This window comes from Bradysia coprophila, unplaced genomic scaffold (genome assembly GCF_014529535.1).
Source record: "Bradysia coprophila strain Holo2 unplaced genomic scaffold, BU_Bcop_v1 contig_24, whole genome shotgun sequence".
In the NCBI taxonomy this organism is placed as follows: domain Eukaryota; kingdom Metazoa; phylum Arthropoda; class Insecta; order Diptera; family Sciaridae; genus Bradysia; species Bradysia coprophila.
In genome coordinates this window covers 4,346,534-4,368,224 of record NW_023503501.1, presented here as the reverse complement: position 1 = coordinate 4,368,224, position 21,691 = coordinate 4,346,534, and the positions used below count along the sequence as shown (strand labels likewise).

General features: G+C 34.6%; 1 protein-coding gene across 4 annotated transcripts in view; it reads right to left on the bottom strand.

The window, feature by feature from the left end:
- The window catches only part of LOC119077955 (amyloid beta A4 precursor protein-binding family B member 1-interacting protein), a 137,496-nt gene extending 117,323 nt beyond the window's left edge, over positions 1-20,173 (bottom strand). For all 4 annotated transcript variants that reach the window (XR_005087913.1, XM_037185326.1, XM_037185324.1 and 1 more), the window contains exon 1: positions 19,698-20,173. The gene's annotated coding sequence lies outside the window, so the exon portion shown is untranslated. The remainder of the gene's footprint in view (positions 1-19,697) is intronic.
- Positions 20,174-21,691: the final 1,518 nt, after the last annotated feature.

The following is a 21,691-nucleotide window of genomic DNA, read 5'->3' as shown; positions in this document are numbered from 1 at the left end:
AAAAGTAAATACACAAATGCGATACGGTTTTTTGGTCTATCACTGCAGATATTAAAAAAAAGACACAAAAATGCGATATGGTGTTCTAGCTTAATACGACAGTAGAACGAGCGGACATATTCCAAAAAAATACGGTTTTGAGAAAAATGTAAAAATTTATCGAAAATGAAGCTGATTCAAGAAATTCGTTCACAGTAACCAATCTTATTATACTGAGTCAATAATAGTACGAATGACGTATTTTCGACGAAAAACGGGTCCATACCTGCATAACACCAATAAGCCGTGCTTAACCAAATAATGAATTGTCGATTTCATGAATATTAGTGGCGTTTTTCGCCATTTTTTGACGCATATACTCGAACAGGGCCTATTTTAAGGAATTTAATTACTAAATTTACCGAAATTTCCAAAATATACCAAAAATTACCAAAAATTACTCAGAAAATTCCTTAAAATAGGCCCTGTACTCGAAGGTCCTCAACTACATTTTTAGTGGTATGTTTTCATCAGTTTCCTTACTCACAGCCCTTCTGCTGGCTTTCTGTTATTGACAACAACACAAAACTGATGGGCTCAGCTCAGGACAGGGATTGTTTACTTCTTTAGCATAGCAATTAAATATCACTTTGATAGCATGAAAAAAAAATTAATTGAAAATAGACAAGTTCTTACTGTCGTCTTACTGAAAAAAATAGGATACAAAACACTCACTCCTGGCTGGCGTTCTCTTATTATATAACAATTTAGTAAAATTAGGGAAAAATTTTCATTCAAATACTATTTCCACAAAGCTTCATTATACATGAAGGAAAAACCACTCACTGACAATTTGATGACTGTGTGTAATTTCCACTCATGAAAAAATAAAAAATAAAATAAAAAATTGGAGTAGCAATCACGAGACTAAGTAAACTAAGTTACAGAAGTTAAAAGCAAAAAGCATTAATTTAACTTTTCTCTAATTTCATACTTCGACCGCAGTTACTGTATACTTAAGTCTAAAACATGTCATGCAAACTGCTTCCTTTCAAGATTTATTATTAAAACGTAAAGACTCTTTCGTTCATTCCTTCGCTTTTTTTTGAGTAATGTACTTTCATACAGCAATTTTCCCAACTAAAATTTATAACGCAACGATATTTCATGTCGTACAATTTATCCACCGTTTTACATGCTAAAGCTTTTTCCATACATTGGAAGACATTACACTTCCATTCGCAATATGAAAATTTACATTTATATTTTTCCAGAAATAAAATGCTAAGATAAAGGAAAATGTACTTTATCGGGCGAACAATATCCCAAGTACGGTTTGTGTATTTATATGCGTGTCAATGTGGTGCGGTCTTCAATTTATATAAATTATTTATAATCAAATGGATAGCACACATGATATTATTGCCTCTCCTTTTGCCGTTCTGAATTATTATACGTTTTACACTCGCATCGAACGAGAAGAAATTTACGATTATTATGACATTTCGAAGACATGTTTACAATGTCATGCATTAAAGGCGATATATAACCCACACTTAACTGCAATAAATGGAATGAAAATAAAAAAATATGGTCGAGATATGGTGCATTTCGTATGTCCCGTTCATATCGATAAACCAATTGTTTCGCCTTCGTTGTTGTAAATGGGAAAATATATCGACGACGAGAAAAAACTGTTATTTCCTCGGTCATTTTCTTCGATGGAAATGGAGAAATGTGTGTATCGTGAATGGTCTTTTATTGCTCTGAATACATAATCCAATTCCATGTGTACGAGACGTTCTGTTATACGTATAGGGAATGGAAGAATATTTTTAAATCTTCGGATACTTTCTTAAGTAATAAGATGATTTAACTAAATGTCGAAGTATCCTTATCGTCAACCAATAAAAGCAGTGATATCATCTATGTCAACGACAAAATAAGCGGTGACCACTTGCTATGGTTGTCTTATAATTTGCAAAACAAATGTCAAAATCGATGAAGTAATAGATTTTCCTTTATAGGCAACACTTTAAACAAATGAAGTAACAGATTTTATGATTTTTGTATGTTGGTTGAAACGTTGTTTGTAAAATGCATAGTTTCCTCTAAAGAAACACAAACCCTAGACGATAATTCCAATCAACTGGACACAGGACCTAATCCTTATTTTTGGGAAAATTCCGAAATGTTCCTAAAAAGTCCTCAAATTAACGCAAATGAGTGGACAATGTATGTCTCCCTATTAAACACTTCTAATTGACAACTTTCTGACACAAATGATATGATGGATGACGTTCAGAATCATTTTCGATCCAGCGGAGGTGAGAGGCGTGATCTGTACATACGGAGACATAATGGATGGATTTTATTTTTCGAGTACATAGCCAACTTCCAGCACTAAATGGATTTTCGTAAGCCGAAATGGCTTCACCGTCGGAATGCATCACAATATTTTCGTTCATTCCAAATAAAAGCTTGCTCACAAGGTAATACAATCAAAACGAAATCAAAGTCCCTGATACCGATTAAAAGAATGTAAAAACGAAATTATTTAACAACCATTGTCTCGCCTAATTCCAGGACGATTCATTTATATATTTCCACTTGACACCATTCTTACATCGTCGCTAGATTAAATGCTCAATATACTGTAACATAAATGGTGCTACATATGCACTAACAAAACTATAAATCCCAGCCCCATGAATTGGTCTAATAACTTTTTTTTTCTTCCTCTTCTTCGTCTGAGCCGAGTATATATTTTATTATAAAATATTATCAAAGCAGTGATATAAGTATGGTATACAAACAAAACACGGAGGGGTGAAGACAAGATGAGACTTTGCGACAAGATTTACAACTTTTTTCTTCTGCTATTCGTTTACATTCAACTTATACACTATAACAACATGTCGAGAAAATCGTACCCTCTTTTGCATTATTATCTGAACGGTGTATCGTATATATGTTCTTCAATGGAAGTGTATTTTCCTTGAAAGAAATGGAATTAAATGAGTGAGTCATACCGCTCCTCTTCTTCTTTTTTCTGTGTCGAAGAGGTATACGAAATGAAGTTGATAAACAAACATAAATTCAATTTCATGAGCGTTTATGAATAATGGATATCGGATGAATTTCCTTTTGAATTTCCTTTCCAATGAAAGTGGATTGCTCGATTATTTTTTTTTTGCAGAAAATTTAAAACAATGAGCGCAGACAAATAAAACGAACAAAAAACACTGCGTTGATATGAACGACGCAATCATAAGCAATTTTCGTGCCCTTCCAAACTGGCTCAAATTAATCAACTCCCTTTGACTCATTTATCAATGTCATGCACAATTTCCTATTGAAAATGACCGCATGTTTTTTGTGGGCTTTCTGGCCTGATATTCAAAATTACATTAAGACAAATTTAATGAAGGTATTTTTATCAATTATGCGGTCTTAGTAATGATGTAACCATAACCAACCCCCCTATGCATTAGTCAAACAACAATATTTATTTGTTCATTTCGCTTTAGTTGACTGAATAATGTAAGGAATAACATCAGGCAGTTGAATAAGAGACAAAGAGTATTAAAATTCTAAGGTTTTGCGCTGATTTCAGTAAATTAGAAACTACACGACGATGCCATGCCGTAACGACGGTCATGATGAAAAGGTGGCCTTTAGGAGTGTAAATTTGGTGGGATTATTTTTGGATTTTCCCACTGTAGAACTCAAATTAATTGTCTGTCTTTAAAAACTTAACCTTTCAGAAGGGAGAGCTCCAACTACAGAGAGAGGTTGGATCATTGAACAGCGACTTTTAGGGAAATACAGCAAAATGTGAGAAAATTGAAGAACATATTGGAAAGTGATGGCCCAAAATTTACCATACATAATTGGAATTGTACGAATGATTCCCGTTGTAGGGAAAATTAGGAAATTCGGAATAAATTATGAGATAGGTGGAGATTCAATTGTGAAACCTCTACCAGTTTTGGTAATAAAATGTAATCTTTAACAAATGAAGTAAAAGATCGTATCAAACAAAATACACTTTGAAGAGAAGAAGTAACAAATTTAACGAATATAACGTGATACGTTTGCCGCTTCTGCAAGGGTAATGTTCTCGAGTAGGCATGGGCGATAATGATAATGATTATCGATAATTATCAATTATCGATAATCGATAATTATCGGCTTTTTTATCGAAAATTATCAAAAAAATATCGATAATCGATAATTATTGATATTTTGATAATTATCAAGACATCGATAATTCGATATATCGATATTTCGGTCCGAAAATCCTATATATCGGCGGTATATTATCATGAATTTTCAGATAAATATCAAAATATCGATATTTTGATAATTATCGATAATTATTAAATTATCGATATGATTAATCGAGTATCGATAATTTCTATCGATTGATATTATCGATAATTTTGAACGCCTCCCATCGCTCCCATCCCTATTCTTGAGGAATCTTAAGATTAGTGAATAAAGTCTTACTTAACGTTTACATGCGTTTTAGACATTTTTTATCACTGCTGTATCTGCAGCCCATTCAATGAACTCTATTAAATTAAATGGTGATTTAGACCAGAGCAAGTAACTTTCGTCACAAATCATAAAATCTGACTTTGACAAACATGTACATTTCAACTTGTCTGGCACAACAAGCCTTTCAACATAAATGATACTTTTCAATTTCATTTTTTATTTGGCAACTTCATTTTGTCAACAATTTGAATATCATAGCGACACGGCCTCTGGAGTTCTAAAATCGCGGAGGAAATGTTTATTGCCTGCCTCACGCGAAAGTTAACCATACATGGCAGTTTGTCCTCTGAAAAAATATTCGATTACATGACGAACATTTTCGGTTCATTTTACGTGAGCCATAATCAATTTTCGCATGAGGTAGGCAATAAACTAGAAAATATTAAAAGCGGCTACGTAATTCATTAATTTGGAAATAACTCTGTGATACTCTAAAACTACCTCGTGTGTTTTTGAGCAGCAAGGTTCGGTAGCTGTCTTTTCGTCAAGTGTAGTTGGACACCTGGCCTTTACACAACTTTATAAAGTGCCGTGGCGGCTATTAGTATAACAATGACGGATAGTTGAACACTTAACTTAAATCCTATCGTTAAAGTCGAAGAATGTGCGCCGCAGAAAGCTTTTAAATTTAAATAATCATCCGGCCCTACCCTCATTAGAAAGAAATATTTTCAATTGAAAATTCAAGTGCAAACAAATGACTGTAAACCTCGCTTCAAATGGCAATAAATAATAAAGGAGACATTGTCGTATGTTCACAACCGTACGACCGTAAAAGAACAACATAAGCAATTCATATTAATGAATTTTCCCACTTCAACTTAAACCCTTTCACATCCTGAAAATCTCAAAGTCATAATTAAAACGATAAGTACCTCCATACCAAATATATACATTTACCGAAGTAACTGCACCATAAATAATTGAATTTTGATAGATGATGTTGTATTTAATGGGCCACAAAAAAAACGTTCTCGTTACACAGCGAAGGAGTAGGCCATAAAACAACCCCACACTTCATCAACATTATGGGATCGTTTGGAGTGTGTAACAGTGTTTTCGTTCTCTGGAAAGTGTATATATGGTGACAAATGACACGGCATCAGTGGAGCTTTTTTTATTTCCAGTACATTTTAAGTACAAAGTTTTTGTATTTACAATGCATTTCAGCCGTTGTCTCTTCAGAACAACTTATTAAATGAATGTATTTACGTGTGTGTGCCTGTGCCACATATTAACCATTCAGTGGATTCAGTGTGTCGTTTATTATGTAAATTTAATATGCAAGTCGTTTTGTACGTGGGCACTAAACAGAAAAAAAACGAATATCTCTGGTACTTTAATCCGAATGCTAGTTAAACGCATTGCGATGACGGTTTTTTGTTGTTTATTTTTTCTCGCTCAACTTTTTATTTTGGTCAATTAAACTGACGGACTGGTTTTTTTTTACACTCGCCTCTCCACCTAAGGTATTTTTATGATGCATCGAAGGAATGTTTTATGAAGATTTGTGATACATATATAATCATAAAATATGAATATTGATAAGACATTCGAGTATTATTATGTCTAGGCGAGGCGCACATAGTAAAGAATCGAAGACGAAGCCACACGGCGGATCAATTTATTCATGAAATTGTTCATGAAAATTATACCTTTTTTCTCATCCAATTTGTGCTGTAAATTATTGCTTAAATATCACGGATGATGTGGTGAGATTGCCGTGGTCGTCACTTGCAAGCGATATATCGATACGAAAAATAGTGAGTTACATCATTATAATGTAATTTTAGAATGATGATTGGGTTGGCGCATTCATCAGAACTTATCATAATAAGGAGTCACTTAATTTTGGAATTATTTGTCGAAATCATCTTGCAATGAATGTAGTGAAGGTCAGCCTTATACAAACTGTTAATCATTCAGCGATCGACAATAACGACGAGCCCGTTGCGTTATACAGTAAAATGTATTGAATGTTGAAGTAATAGATTTTGTATCCAACACTTCTGTATCCTGGTACAGAATAATATCTTTAGATTAACGAGATTACCCACCCGAAGGCATAACATCTCGTCCTCTCTAAGAGGAGTAGATCGAGATTACCGCTCAATCAGCGGGTAGAACTACCTTTTTATGCCAGTGTTCATGCACCAACATTACCAAAGGTGAGGCCAGAATCCTGGTACATGTGAGACTAAACCTGTCTTGCCCGTTTCTCTTCTATTTTCTATTCTGATTGAAGAGTATAAATTGAAGGGAATCATAACTCGCCAATCAATAAAACTGTTGTTTCTGTTGCTGTTTGCGTGAATTTAGAATGCTGCAAAATGGGAATTTTTGTTGGAGTTTTAAAAGAACCGACGCCGAAACAATGAATGAAGAATGAACTGTTGGCCAAAATTCTTTTCTTACACATATGATCCTAAGCCCATCTTAATCATTATGTGACACTGGAATGAATGTGTATAGAGGTAGAAAAGACGATAGTTTTATTGATTGGCGAGTTATGATTCATTTCAGTTTCTAATATTTAGTGATTAATGTAACGGGCAAGATAGGTTTAGTCCCAAATGTATTAAGTGTCAAGAGCAGTAATAGATTCAATAAATTCAAATACCTTAATAAATTTACCGTTTCTAACCTGTTTTAATTGAAAATGTCGACGTAGCTATTAGGTTATGAAGGTCCAAAGTTAGAAATTTTAGAATCCCCACCTAAGGACTTCGACAAAAGACATTAGACGATCGCTCATTCTAAAGTTCTGTCTGGACCCTCTGAAGTTCCATTTGAACGGTGAAATCACCGGAATGTAGTGTTTTACCTTGAAGCTTTATTTAGAAAAACCTGACAGGGCCTGTCAGACAGGATCTTTAACTGAAATGCAATTTTCTTAACATGACATGCCGATGTAGTAATATACATTCGACCATCCCTTTGGGTATGCAGTTCAAAAATACCATTTTGTCATCGGTTAGGGTATGAACACTATAATATTTTGCACACGAACAACTCTGGTGAATCATAGTCAAAATATCGTAAGCGACATTCTAAGAACAAGACTCCAATCTTTCCGCACTTTGTGTTCGATGAACCATTGGTATTGCAACGAGCGCTGTTCGATAACCGTGGGCAGTTCTATGAAACATTAAATGCAATGTTCATTGACAGCCTAATTACCTGACAGAAAAATACTCGTAATGTAGTGGGGAGATATATCCGCAGAGCGGTAATGTTAACTGAAAACTTATATTTACAAAGCCAACGAGAGAACAACATTAATCCAATCCATTATGGGATAAATACGCGAGCTTAAACAAAGTTATCCGAGTGAGTGAAGCGAAATTCAGTAAAACAACAAACCGAATTCTGCAACTATTACTCGATTCTATAACTCAAAAGCTACAAAATATTTGCTTTGAAGTGTATATGTTGTACATACACAACAACCAAGCTGAGACAACATTTCAATATGATGAATAGTTATAGAATAGATGTTCAGATTAATCAAAACTGTTACTGGATATCCTTTATAGCAATGTGTGTGTATGGTAATATAATTACACATGAAACCCAACAAGAAGATTCTCCATTCAATTTGATTCTTTGCAGAAGGTAATGCTAAATAAACTCTTACCGTCTGTGATTTATTTCCGAACATCTCTGTGTTGCCATCGTATATTATATGATGAATTTCTACATTTTCAGTGTCTATGAGAACACTAAACAAGCATAAAAAGGATGCAAAAGGATGATTCTACACGATGGAGGCGTACTAGCTATGGTGTACGGATACAATATATGATAGAAACATATGGGAGTGACATAACATCAGAAACATAAAACCATATTGCGGTTTTATATCGTGCATTTATATGTACTCGGGAGATATATCCAATTTATTCCGTATGCCAAAATCGTCGTCTCGACATCAAAATGTACGGGGAATAATACATCAGAAGAAATTAACAAAACGAAACAAAAAAAAAATAATAATTTCGAAGCCTTTGGGCAATGAAACTTTATGTATCGGTGTTTGGAGTGAACGAACGAATTATAAAAAATCCGCTGTGCTGAATACAAAATGGGTTATTTCAACTTTTTAGTCAATTATTCATTCTGTTGTACCGCATTTTAATAATAGAAATCAAATGTTCATTGTTTGATTTTGCATTAAAATTATAATCAAAATCAAAGGTGGGTAGCAACACCCCCCGCGGGGGAGTTTGTTTTCATCAAACAACCAAACAAACCAAAACTCTCCCATTTGTTCAGTCGGAGTGTGTTTTGTGGACTAAAAATCGGCAAATGTTTAATCATTATTATGAGTGCTCATGCATACCGTTAGTGTAATCAGTTTGCTGGAATCATTAGATGGAAAATTGGAGAGCATTTTGTCAGAATTTAATTGGAAATTGGAAAGTTTGTTTTTTGTTGGCTGGTCCGTATATCCCGCGATAAAATCGACTAATTTCTGTTGAATGTTATGTGTTAATCGCACAGTTGTTCAGCTACACTTTGTACCGGCTCTATCTGGTGAATTGTTAATGAGATTTAAGTAATTTTATGCCCACCAATCCACATTTTATTGTAAATATTGCAAACAAGACAAGTGCGTAGGTTCATGCTTAAGACTTGACTCCAGTGATTATTCTGCAGTTTATATGATGGTGCTGAATCAGCACTAGTGCTGATATGTGTAGGTAAGAACATTCTTGTTTTATTGGAATGTTGGGTAACATACTCATTGCATTCCCATCTGTAAATCAGACAAAACGTAAATCGAAAAGTAACTTGTTCTTACTCACAACATCACTTCATTCATGCGATCCTTTACAGATAGTTTGAGAGTTCAATGTTTCGGGTGCAAGGCTACGTATACGAATCGTTTAAAACACATTGTTTTCAGGTGCGGTTACGATAAAATGTCGGAACAACGAACAATTTTCACAATTCAAAAACCGACACGTACGGTAAGTTTTGTGTGTGTAATTCCATTAGTGTGTTATCCTCCAAATACCATTTTTACCATACAACACGAAGTAGGCAAATTTCTGTTGATTCCATTCAAAATACATGAGCCGCACACACACGTTATACACAGTGAGTTGGAATTATGTACTCGCTTATATCCTCTCATGCATAAATGTATTAGCAGCCCTAAATACATCGCATTACACATTTTGCTGTAAGCTTTTGTAGCGATCCTCTTTTGCCCATTCTGAACATACATCAAATCAATTGACCGTGATTAGTACATTAAATGGGAGAATTGAGATTGAGAGCTGCACAGATGCTATTGAAAAATAAAAATCATTTTTTCTGTCCGAGTTGCTGGTTTTTTTTTCGTTTGCTTTGGCTTGTCATATACATACGAACGTACACTGAATTGTGCTATTAAGATAAGTCATTACATGACACAGCCGCACATGACGTTTATTGCAATTTTTCCCAATGTTACTAGCTGGTAAACCCACATCGTTCGGATAACATATTTTATTGCGAAAGGAAAATGAATTGAAAAGTAAAATTGGAATGTAGAATCGAACTGGGTGGCGGGCGGTGGGTTTCGTTCAGAATAGAAGAAAGAAAAGTATAATAAATGTACTGCGAGTACACTGGGTGTATTACACAAATACAAATGTGTTTATGCAAGCATTTCCTTTTCTTTTTTGTTCATATTAAAACGAGATTCGCTGGCAACAAAGGAATGAATCGTTTTATATATTCTCTTTGACATGAAATTGGGATTTAAGTTGATGTCCTCCGATCCACATTCAAATAGGAAATAATCTTTTATTCTCCCTCATGTGAGATACACCGATGAGGATGCTGTGTATATGACGGGGCCTTATGCAAAATATCTGCATTAGGGCTGTTGTGTCTGTCTCACAACGTATTATTTTTTCTGTCAATTTTGTGGAAAATTCAGAGGAAAATGATTGATGGATCTCAATTCCTAAAAAAAAGTTTATCGAAAATCGGAGAGATTTAAAAAGACAAGAGAAAATCTAACGGAGATTGTTAAGATTGGGGATATAACTGTTCTTTCTTGTATGTTTTGACTCGGTAAATAACGGTAAAAACCGGGTTTAGTTTAAAACTTAAAATATCTATGTCAAAACTGAATATGTTTTTATGACAATCTGGAAAGTCGCCTCAACACCTATAACCGCTAGAACAACTTTTTCTTGGAATATGGAAAATTCACTGATTTATCCTGGGTTTACTGAAAAGTGTACTGTAAAAACTGCTAACTTTGAACTCAATTTCCCTGGCATTCCTAAATCAAATGTGACGTTAGGATTCATGTTGGAAAGAAGATGACAATACAAACCAGCCGAGGTTGTACGTTTAAGTGGAACGAGAGATATGTTATTCATAATTTTAACAGAATAAATTACTGGGTTGATGTACCTTTGAATGATCTACCACAATATGACTATTCTTGAGTGTCCTCTAAGTACTCAGTGCTCCCAACGCTTGAACTCAAGGATGACGTCAGCTTTCATCAGATTTTTTCGACTCTATTTTGTATTTATGGAGAGCTGAAGGCCTCTAGAGGTCAGTTCCTAAAATCTCATCACCCTTTTTCACACACTTTTCATTGAGCTGCCCTTTCCGATTCTGGTCTAACTGGTTTTATAATTAAACCTGTTTCTACCGGTTTAAAACAACTAAAAAAAAATTTAGCTCGAAAAGTTTCGCGCCCTAATCACGTCCTGTCGTCAAAAACCAAAAAAGTTCTGAATCGGGCAAAACACTTTTTTCTACAGAAGAACCCAGACTATAAAGTCGATCGTAACATTGGTATCAGCTTTTTACCATTGATACTCTATACCAATCAGGGCACATTTTTCACAAAATTTTCACTAAAAATTTCCCCAAATCGAGAAATATTTCACTAAGTTATTTTTAGTGAAAATTGATGAAATTTAGTGATCCCTGATTGGTATATAGAATCAAATGTGGAAAGCTTACCTTTCACTGGTACATTCAATCTATCTCAATCGTGAATGTCATCTGAAATCCTGACGTCGTGCAAATTACCGAACAAATTTCTTTAAAGTAATTCCGACACAAATAAACGTAAAATGGAAGAGAAATAAACCAACTTCGTTACAAAGGAAAATCAATTTGCATTGAATTAAAAACGGTAGCTGTTATATAAAGCAATTCCGTCCGTCTTCGTCGTTCATATCTTTATTACGTTGAATAATAAAATATAAACAGCGAAATTTGGAATAGCGGCAACGCAGCAACAGGTACAGAAGTAAAATTTCCTGACATGTTTACAAATCAATAATTTTTCGACGAAACCTGATTTGAATAATTAATTTCGAATTTTATTTCATTTTAATTCATTGAAAAATTATTTATTTTGCCTTTTTGGTGAATTTTACACCATTCGGAAGTTCATTGGCGTTTCGGTTTTATTACTCCATTTCATATGAGTGCAGCAATGAAGCGATTAAAACATATTTTATATCCATCATAATTCCTCCGTCGTAAAGGGTGTAGCAGTAGGTTCGAATTAAATTCTGGGTTCAATAAATTAATTGACAAAGGTGGTATGGTATGTATATATACAGGTGAACCCAGAGAAATTGAATTGTAAAACGGAATGTGAGACTTGACGTTGAGATATCGTATTTCTACAAAACGAAACTTATTTTAACGGCACAGACAGAACGGAATGATTTCGTTTTATTGCTGAATTTAGAATATCGAAATTTTGTTATATCTTCTTTGTTCTTTTGTGTTATTGAATCCTTTTAGCCATTTACAGTTTTATGTTCCATCTCAGTTCTAAAGTATGTTGACTTTGACTTTGCTTAGTAAAAAGATGACAGCCAGATTGATCTCGAAGTACTAGATGAACTTAGGTGAATTCCGTGCGAAAAATATGAATGTTCTACGTAAATCTAGTACTTCCAACTTCACAAAAAATGTAGTGTGTGAAACAGTTCCACTGAAAATTGTGGACTTAAACAAATTCCACAAGTTTTAGTAGAAGAAAGTTTCTAACGTAGTTTTTCTAGGTGGACTGCGTCACAATCATTGGAGCTATCTGTTTCGAACAACTGCTAGTACTGCTGTCTAGTATGTTCCATTTGACATACGGTCCAAAAAAATTCCTGAAAAACTTTCTAAAATCCTTACCATATCAAGCGATGATCTACGGACTAGTTTAGTTTGATACTGGCTACCAAAAGCGCGTCGAACGATCTGCTTAAACGCGAATTCTACTCCATACAACTCTACTATATGAATTTTAAGTAAAAAATTAGCTCTAACATCTCGGGCCGCCAAATTTATTATTCTTTGGTGTGTTCAATTCACAGCTTGCAATAGAATACAATTGAGCAGAGACGGTAGAGTTCATTAATATCAATTATATAGCAACAAAAAAACCTAACACTCAAGGGCATAAGTTTAAAAAAAATCTAACAAAACTTGATTCAGATGTGCCTAATCAGCGGACTAAAAGAATCTCCAAAGTTTTTCTGATATCCAGTACCACTTAAGGTAAATTTTTATCTTTTTTTGCGCATATTGATACAGGGTACGTCAGTGAAATTTTTACATGAATTCGCTACAGCTGTTTTTGAGCTGGTCCGTCTATACAAACAATACTGCTTATGTGTGCTTATACGGTTATACCACAATAGTTACGCGCACTATTTCATCTGTATTTCAGATTCTGAAAACAGCTGAAGCAAATTCATGTCTAGATATCCTGACGTCGCCTGCATAACCGTTTTACGTCTGCACTCTCTGTAACCAATTTAGCTGTTATAGTGTAAATAATGACCAGTGACGTTTCGTGCAAAAATTGTATTTAAATTTGACTTCCTGCAAATTATTTTTATCGATACTAACGGCTGTATTGAACCCACTGTATACTTTCTTGAGAAAATAAATCTTAAAAAATTACCGTTAAATGAACCTTGCTTCAAAGTGTCGGCACTTTATCATAATTTCTTAATAACGAAAGGATCAGAATCAAATTTTAATTTCTCTTGTTTGCTCGTTCACTCCTGTCTGGAACTTAAGTTTTGCTTTGTGTTTATTTGTTTTTATAAAATTTGAAAAAATATTAACCAGAGAGCGCAAAAAAAAGAATTAAACAAAAACGACCGTTTAACAAACATAAACAAAAAAAAGTTCTCATTTTCGACCTCGTATCTCTCTGTAGTTTTATAGTAACCGGTTTTGTTGTTACAAAAGATAATTATTTAGTGTTGCGTTTCGGATGTTTAAATTTTTTTTGTATTTTTAATAACCCAACAATCAACAAATATCAAATGGTCAGATCTTTATGATCGGTCCGTTCCAATAACCTCTGACAGACAAAGATCTCATTTACCACATCTCTACATCAATTCATATTGTTGTGGAATTACATTTTGTCTTGTGTATCTTACTGACACCGAATGCCTACATCATTTCCTATATATAGTCATGTTTACTATCAGCAAAATTTTCTCTCTCTCTTTCTCTTCGCACTAAATTACAAAATTCCTCGGGCACAATAAATTACGTTAATCACAAAATGCTACGCTTGGCTTAACTGATGGTTTAACTTTGCAGTGATAAATATCCTTTTGTTTTTCGGGATTAACTTTTTAGTTCCTGCCTTTGGTGTTCGGTGATGCTTTTGGTGTTCGGGTGAATATGTGTAAAATGCCTAAAACCAATTAAACGGCAAATTCTTTTACATTTTCTGTGTTTCATTTCGTGTTTTGGATGTTGTACTGTAACAGCACGCGAATAGATTTTTAGTTGAAACAGAACGGCAGTGGTATTTTTGGCTGGAATGAAAATTTTCAATTTCTAAAAATGGAGAAGGAAAAATATTTTCTTACGAAAATATTGGAGCGAAGCGAAAAGAATTTTTTTTTTTCGAAATTTCTATCGTTTGAGAAACTAAATGAATTAAATGAATGGAAACATTGCGGGATTTTGTTTGTTTATTTTTCGTTAAACTTATCCAAATACTCAATATACATTTTAACATGTGCATTAACCTACTAACGGCTCGTCTTCACTTCTTTATTTACGAATGTACCCACATTATTTTTAGGATTTTTAAAATTAAGACTTATAAAACCCAAATGAAAAACTCATGCACTGAAACATTACCCATAGGTGTTACAACTTCACGTGTGTACTGTAAAATTTATCGACAAAATGTGAAAGAGGAGGATGGTATAGTGTTATCACTTTCAACATTATATTTCGAACTAAATTTAGATTAAGCGATGCACTTTCGATGTTTATTATAATGTACGGAAGCTAAACCACAGAAGAAATATTTATGTTTGTCTGTGTTATATGGGTATATTGGCCAGAGTACGTAGTCGCAAAGTTGTGTATAAAATTCAAAAGTTTCCAAATGCTTTTTATGTGATGCAATTTTCATAATGGTTATGGTTTGTTTAAGTGGAGTACCGTACATGTTTGTTTATATTTGCAATAAAATATGTTGAGCTCGGAAGAAAGGATAGCATCAATTCGATTACACAATTGTGGTGACTAAGCATTTTTTGTGGTTGATTATTTCGGAGGGGTGACTCGTGACTGCGTCATTTTATCAAGAAATGAAGAACGACTAGTAGCCATAGAGAACTTCTAGGATACCAAGCATGCTGGATGATATCAAATTGATCGTTACGAATGTGGTGTGCTAGATATTGAATGGGGATACTTTTCAACACTAGTGCGGAAATGTTATAAAACATTCATTTTCGGCTCTTGAGAATTGACAATTTTTCCTGTGATGTCACAACATTCCTCATGAATAGGACAATAGCTCGTCTGAGACGTATTTTTTTGGGCAACTAACAATTCGAACGGCATTTAGTCGTACATAAGAAGAATTTAGAGAGACATTTAATGACTGAAAAAGATGACACTTAGGTCTTCAGGTCAGAATAGACACTAGGCTACGATTTTTGGTCATTATAGTCAGTTAGAAAGAACAGAAAATGACTTTATAATAATGACTTTTGGACTGTTCGATTATGAGACCTCACTAACAGCCAATAACAAATTCAATCTAGACCATCTACTCAATATGGCTTCCAAACCTCGCCTCGAAGTATGCAAATACTCTCTAAATAAAGTTAGGCGCATAACTCATATCTCACCTAATTGTATACTGTACAATGTATACATGTATGTACAAAAAAACATCGTATTTTGGGTTACGTCATACGAGTCATTCAATGTGCAAATCTGTGCAAATCGTTGCAGCCAACAAACAACAACTACTACTACTCTTCGGCGAAGAGTCTTCGCTAGAAAGATTCCATGTGAATTCTGTCTGTCAAGGGAATCGAACGCGGGTCATTTTAGTGTCAGACTAGTACGTAACCACTAAGCGATCCCGTTTCTCGTACAAATGGGCTTCCCACCATTTGCCTCCTCCGACCATTTTTTGTTGTTCTTGCACAAATTGCACTCTTTATTACCCTGTAATGGAAAACTTTCATTGCACAGCAATTGAGAAAATTTTATAGCAGCCGCACATTCTGTTTAATTGCAATACGAAAAACCAATCTTTTCTATTTCACAGTTCATTAAGAGTAGTAAAAAGCCAACACGACGATTTAAAATGGATATGGTCAACTATACCTTTCCTCGTTATGTATAGACGTGCGGTGCTGTCTTGTTTCGGTTCTGAACTGGGTGCTTAAAAACTTTTCGGATGAAGCGAATCTGCTCACATAAAAACTAATTAATTTTATCTCTCTGCACAGAACTTCAAAGGAAATGTTATAATGTTTCGCAGAAGCTGTGCAGCATATGTGTGTAGGTGGGTTTATCTTTTAAGAAAATTGGAGAATGGGCAGCATAATTATTGGGGGGACTACAATAGAAAACTTACATCGCAACAATACTAAAGCAAGTTGTTCGGATGTTCGACTGTAGCATAATCTTACGATTATAACGAAATTCAATTCAGAAATTGGGTTAATTTGCTTTCGGACAACCACAACAACAAAAAATCCGAAAGTTTAATTTATGCGTGCGATGGACTCAAAAATCTGTACAGCAACTCAAATTTTCATGTTACAAGATCGTACACCAATTGCATACGGAAATCAAATCAGATTGAATCAGAAACAGAAAAAAAATTATTTAAAATTCAATTTGTATATCGGGCTCTGCACATTCAACTGGCTCGTAATGCCAACAGATTTCTTAATATGAGCGAGCTACTTTACATGCTGATTTCTGTATGCATGCCAAAATGCATCAGAGTGCAGTGTGTTCACACTGTTTTTTGTGCTTTTTTTGTGTGTTCGTATTATTACCCGTTCCTGTTGATTAAATTTCGCTGAAATGACTATATACGTTACCGCATACACTTTGGGTTTGATATCCAATTTAAAATTGACGGAGAACTTTTTTTTTGTTGTTGTTCCGTTGAGATAACGATTTTATGCAACAAAATATGCGACAAAAGCGGCATGTAATTACGCATTTAATTACAGCATACGATCGCACTCGAATATCGAGGTGGATTTATGTTCTGTATTGTGTCACAGACACCCAGCGCTATAATTTTTTTATTAATCAAAATTAATTTACAATTTGTAGATTATCACATAAAGTCAGTGGTAGTATGGCAGACAGCGGTGTAGTGTGACAGAAGAATGATTGGGTCGAGGCTGTTTTAACTTATGCAGGACTTTTGACGACTTACGAAATCATTTTATGAGAAGAATTTCTATTTGTCTAGACACAACTTTTCAATGACACATTCCAAAGGTGATCTCGGTGTAGTTAATTAAAGCAGTAAGCCAAAGTACACTTCGTATTGTCGTAGAGTATTTCATTTTTAATTATGATTCGCTAGACTTGCTCGTGTGCAAAATGGTATAGCGATCTCAAAGCATTGGCATCAGTACCACTATCGTCATGGCCAGATGAGAAATTGTATTTTTCTGTCTCAGATCGAAAATTTAGTCGAATTTCCTACGACAAAGACCAGTGACAATTAACTGCCGTTCTCAGAACTCGTTGAGTTACTCCGCAGGGCTGAAAGTCCATTTTGAATTTTCATTACGAATAAAAATTGGTGGGCTGAGTTAACCATCGACGACGGGTCGAAACGCTCAAAGGATATGTTGATGTAGGAACTATTACTGCATTGTTGCCATGAAAAACACCCTGCTTCCATAAAGCTATTGAACGGCCATTTATCGGTTTAATTTCGATATTTCATGTTTGTAGTATACGGACAAAACTATTGAGCAAGCTTCTAATGCGAAACAAATCGAATTTCTTCCTTGTCGTATTGAGTTCTGAACGCATCACATGTTCAGCATGACATTCACAATATACATCAGACCTATAATATGACTTCCTTTTATTGTTATCTCCACTGTGACGTACACGCTTTGTTACTTTGTGTGAACGGGAACACATCATTAAGTATTGGAAAACTTCGATTGAAAATAACTCGAATCAATTAAGTGATAATTTCAGCATGAATAATTAGCAAATCAATATGCCTTTGCCCTTTCTTTGTTCGATAAGAACCCCACGATTTCTTTCACTAGTTTGTTATCACCTCTCGGTATGTCCGACGAGACGTTATAATGTTAACGGAAAATGTTCGTCGAATAAAATGTAGGCCTTGGTCCAGTTAAAGTTTGTCTAAGAAATTGATGAGAATTTTATTGAAATTTGAATCTGTGATGGTTTTGAATAGGGAATGGGTACGGGTAACGTCTTAGAGTTCACTCAAGCTTTATATTTTAAGTAGTTGCAGTGTGTTTGGTAGCTGTACTGAAGTACACCCTACATTTAGGCGAGATATCAGTTATGTGCCTAACTTTCCTCTGAAAGTATTTACCTACTTGAAGAGTGGTCGAAAGAAAATGCTAAGCCGGTGGCTCAGACTGAAATTGTAAAAGTGAAAGGCCGTAAAAGGCACTCAACTCTGACGAGAAAACCAATCGTCACATTTTAAACGCCAAACAAACTTTCCTGAAGCAATGCTCCTGTATTTCCTATGACTTTCCATCAACAACACGATGAGTCCCGAAATATAATGCATCCTCTTGAACTCAACATTTGCAATACGGTCTTTGAAGTTGTATGTAAGCGACTTATATTGATTTTGGTTTCAATAATCCAACGTCTCTTCATTACATTCCCTATTCATTCAATTTGTATTATTGCGATTGAAAATAAGTTTTGATATCAGAATCTGCCATAACTCATCATTTGGATTAATTCAACCAGCCGAATGGTTCGGGTTTTTTTTTGCTCTCGAGGTAACATTTCAGTGACTTGAATGTAGGTTAATCCTATTTTCTCCCCATTATAAGCTACGTCTCAATATATAATGCACGGAAGAAGAGAAGCAATCACATGAAAAGAGCCAGATCCAATTTTAGATAGAGGATTTGTCATTTATGTAGGCGAAGGTCTTTATTTTTACCTTAATTTATGGGGCTCAGAGAAATCAGACTCAATTTTTCGTTATAACCGACAAATGTTAAGTAATTGTAATCCCCATAAATAACTTACGCTGTGCAAGCATTAAGAACAGGCCGTTAAATTGCATTACGAATTCGAACGATAATTTTCTGCCGAACAAAATCGCTGATTTTGTCATATAATATGCAAAAATGTAGCAAGGAAGACATAAAAGTCGTCGAGTGTAAGAGGTTGATTGAAAATATCTTCAATATGGGCCCTTCAAAAAATTAGGTGACTCATTTCTGGCGTTTATCGACAATTGGAAAATTTTTGTAACATTTGTGGAAATTCAGCAGCCGGCAGGCATTTACCAAAATATGGAACAAAAATTTGCATTTTTTAGAATCTCATTCGCGTGACTTAATCTTTTTTTTTCCACTTTATCCGCGAGTCGTTTTTCCTCTGCGAAAATGAAATTCCCATCCGTTAAATCCGATAAAATCTTTCAGGTTTGCAACGATGATACCACATGAGAGAGAGATTCCATTTGGATTAAGCGAAAAGGTGGGATGTGCAAATAAATAAATAAAAACGATACGACACACAAGGATGTATGTACGTAGTAAGCGCTATATACAAAGTTGTATCACGAGAATTTACTTTTTTTACTACAAGAAATGTTTATAAAAAAAAGACCGAAAAAAATAACTTACATTGAGGGCGTCAGCTGTGTGTGTAAAAAGAGATGTCTTTTCGTACAAATATAATCCGAAAGGTAATAAATAAACCATCCAAAAATAGAGTGCAAGAAATTAAGCTTTAAACACCGCTACACACAACTTTTTTGTGTGTCCAAAATGAAAACATTTTTTTTTTAAATTTTGGATAATGCACTCTCCTAATAACTTTATTTTGTATAACGCGCGATTAATATCTTCAAAGACACAAACACACTTTTAATGGTTAAGCCGCATCACAATATTAACGAGCAACCAAACTGCATCAGCCACGAAAATCAAATGTTACAAAAAAAAGAAGAAAATTTGTGACAAAACAATTTAATGTAAACAAAATGCTTAGCGTTATAAACTGTATTGGATTTTAAAACACCCACATGATAAAAACCGCATACGATATTTAACAGACGAATATAGGGACAACCAACCGAGCGTGTAAACAGAAACCGACTGACTATGCCGACCGGATTGGTTTTTGTTTATGCATTTGAGTTTTGTTATTTTCGTTTCGGAATGAGAGCAGACTAACAGAGAGAGATGAGAGAGTTCATTTTGTTCACTCGCAAGCGTATTTTGAATTTCATTGTTAAGCTTTTCGTTGGACCAACGTTTTTGCTGAACTTCGCATCGTAAGCTTTTTGTCGATATGTTCAGTACCTATGTTAGTTAACGTTTTACTACAAAAAATGTTGATTGTGAACGTTTCTTTGGATTGAAGCTTTGAATTTGAATTTTAACCGTTTTTATATATTTGGTACGGAAGTCAGTTATAGTACATTTTCTACCTTGGTGTATATTTCGAGAATAACTTCGTATGTACAATTGTATATAACGAGCGCCAGCGAGTGTATATACAATTGTACATAAGAAGTGATTCGAGAAATATACACCAAGGTAGAACAATGTTTTATCTCCTGCAAGCTGATATTTCATACATTAGCGAAATAACCACAAAAATTTGGATTTAAAATTAATTAATTAAGCATGTTGTTTTAAAACGCATTCACAACAAAAAAAAACATCATACAGAGAATCCTTTATTTACTTACTCACACACATATACTATCCACCTCAACATTTCGTTCAAATCACATCATTCCGACTACTCTGATTATTTGATCGATGTAGAAGTGACTAACGAACCACTACCGACACCAATTGCATCGCGTTATGTGATTTGTTGGCGTAGCGGTCAGCATGTTTGGTTGATATGCTGCTGGTCCCGCGTTCGCTTCCGCCGTTCGGCGATTTTTTTTTTTTTTCAAATATGTAGATGGAAAGTAAATTTACCCTAGGTGGGTTATGTGTGAATTATCCAATCGTATAGGCTGTGGTTATGTATGTGTTTGTGTTTATATGCAGAAACGTGTAATGTATGAAATATCAGCTTGCAGGAGATAAAAGTTCAAGAAGTAGTAGATTACGTGTCCATTGTAATTTTAGTGTCGTTGGACATCTGGCATTCTCGGAAATTCGTCAAACATTATTGCGTGGGTGATAATTTTCGCTTGATAATTCACTGGGTGATAATTTCTAATTTAATGGGTCATAATTCTTCAGCTACAAACAGCTGGAGAGTAATTCTGAGACAGCTGCGGCACAATACAATTCCTTGATGTGTAATAATTCATGGGTGATAATTCCCAGGGTGTGTGTAGCTCTTCTGAATTCTTAAGAGGCATCGGTGCTTTGCTCAAAAGCGGTTTTCTGTATTTTTTTTAATACTTCATTTTAATTCACTTTTGATGATATCTTTCCACCTGAATCCTGTTTCAAAATACGGGACGGCAATAACGACCACGAATGTATTATCTTTCAACAGAAAATAGATTTGGTTGCAGCAGTTTCGTTAAACTGCTGACTTTTCATTGTTCTATTCGAACCGATGCAGATCGAATGTCGAATATGAACTTATTCGCAGCCGACGAACGACTGTACCAATAAATTGTTATAGATGCTAGTAGTCTCTC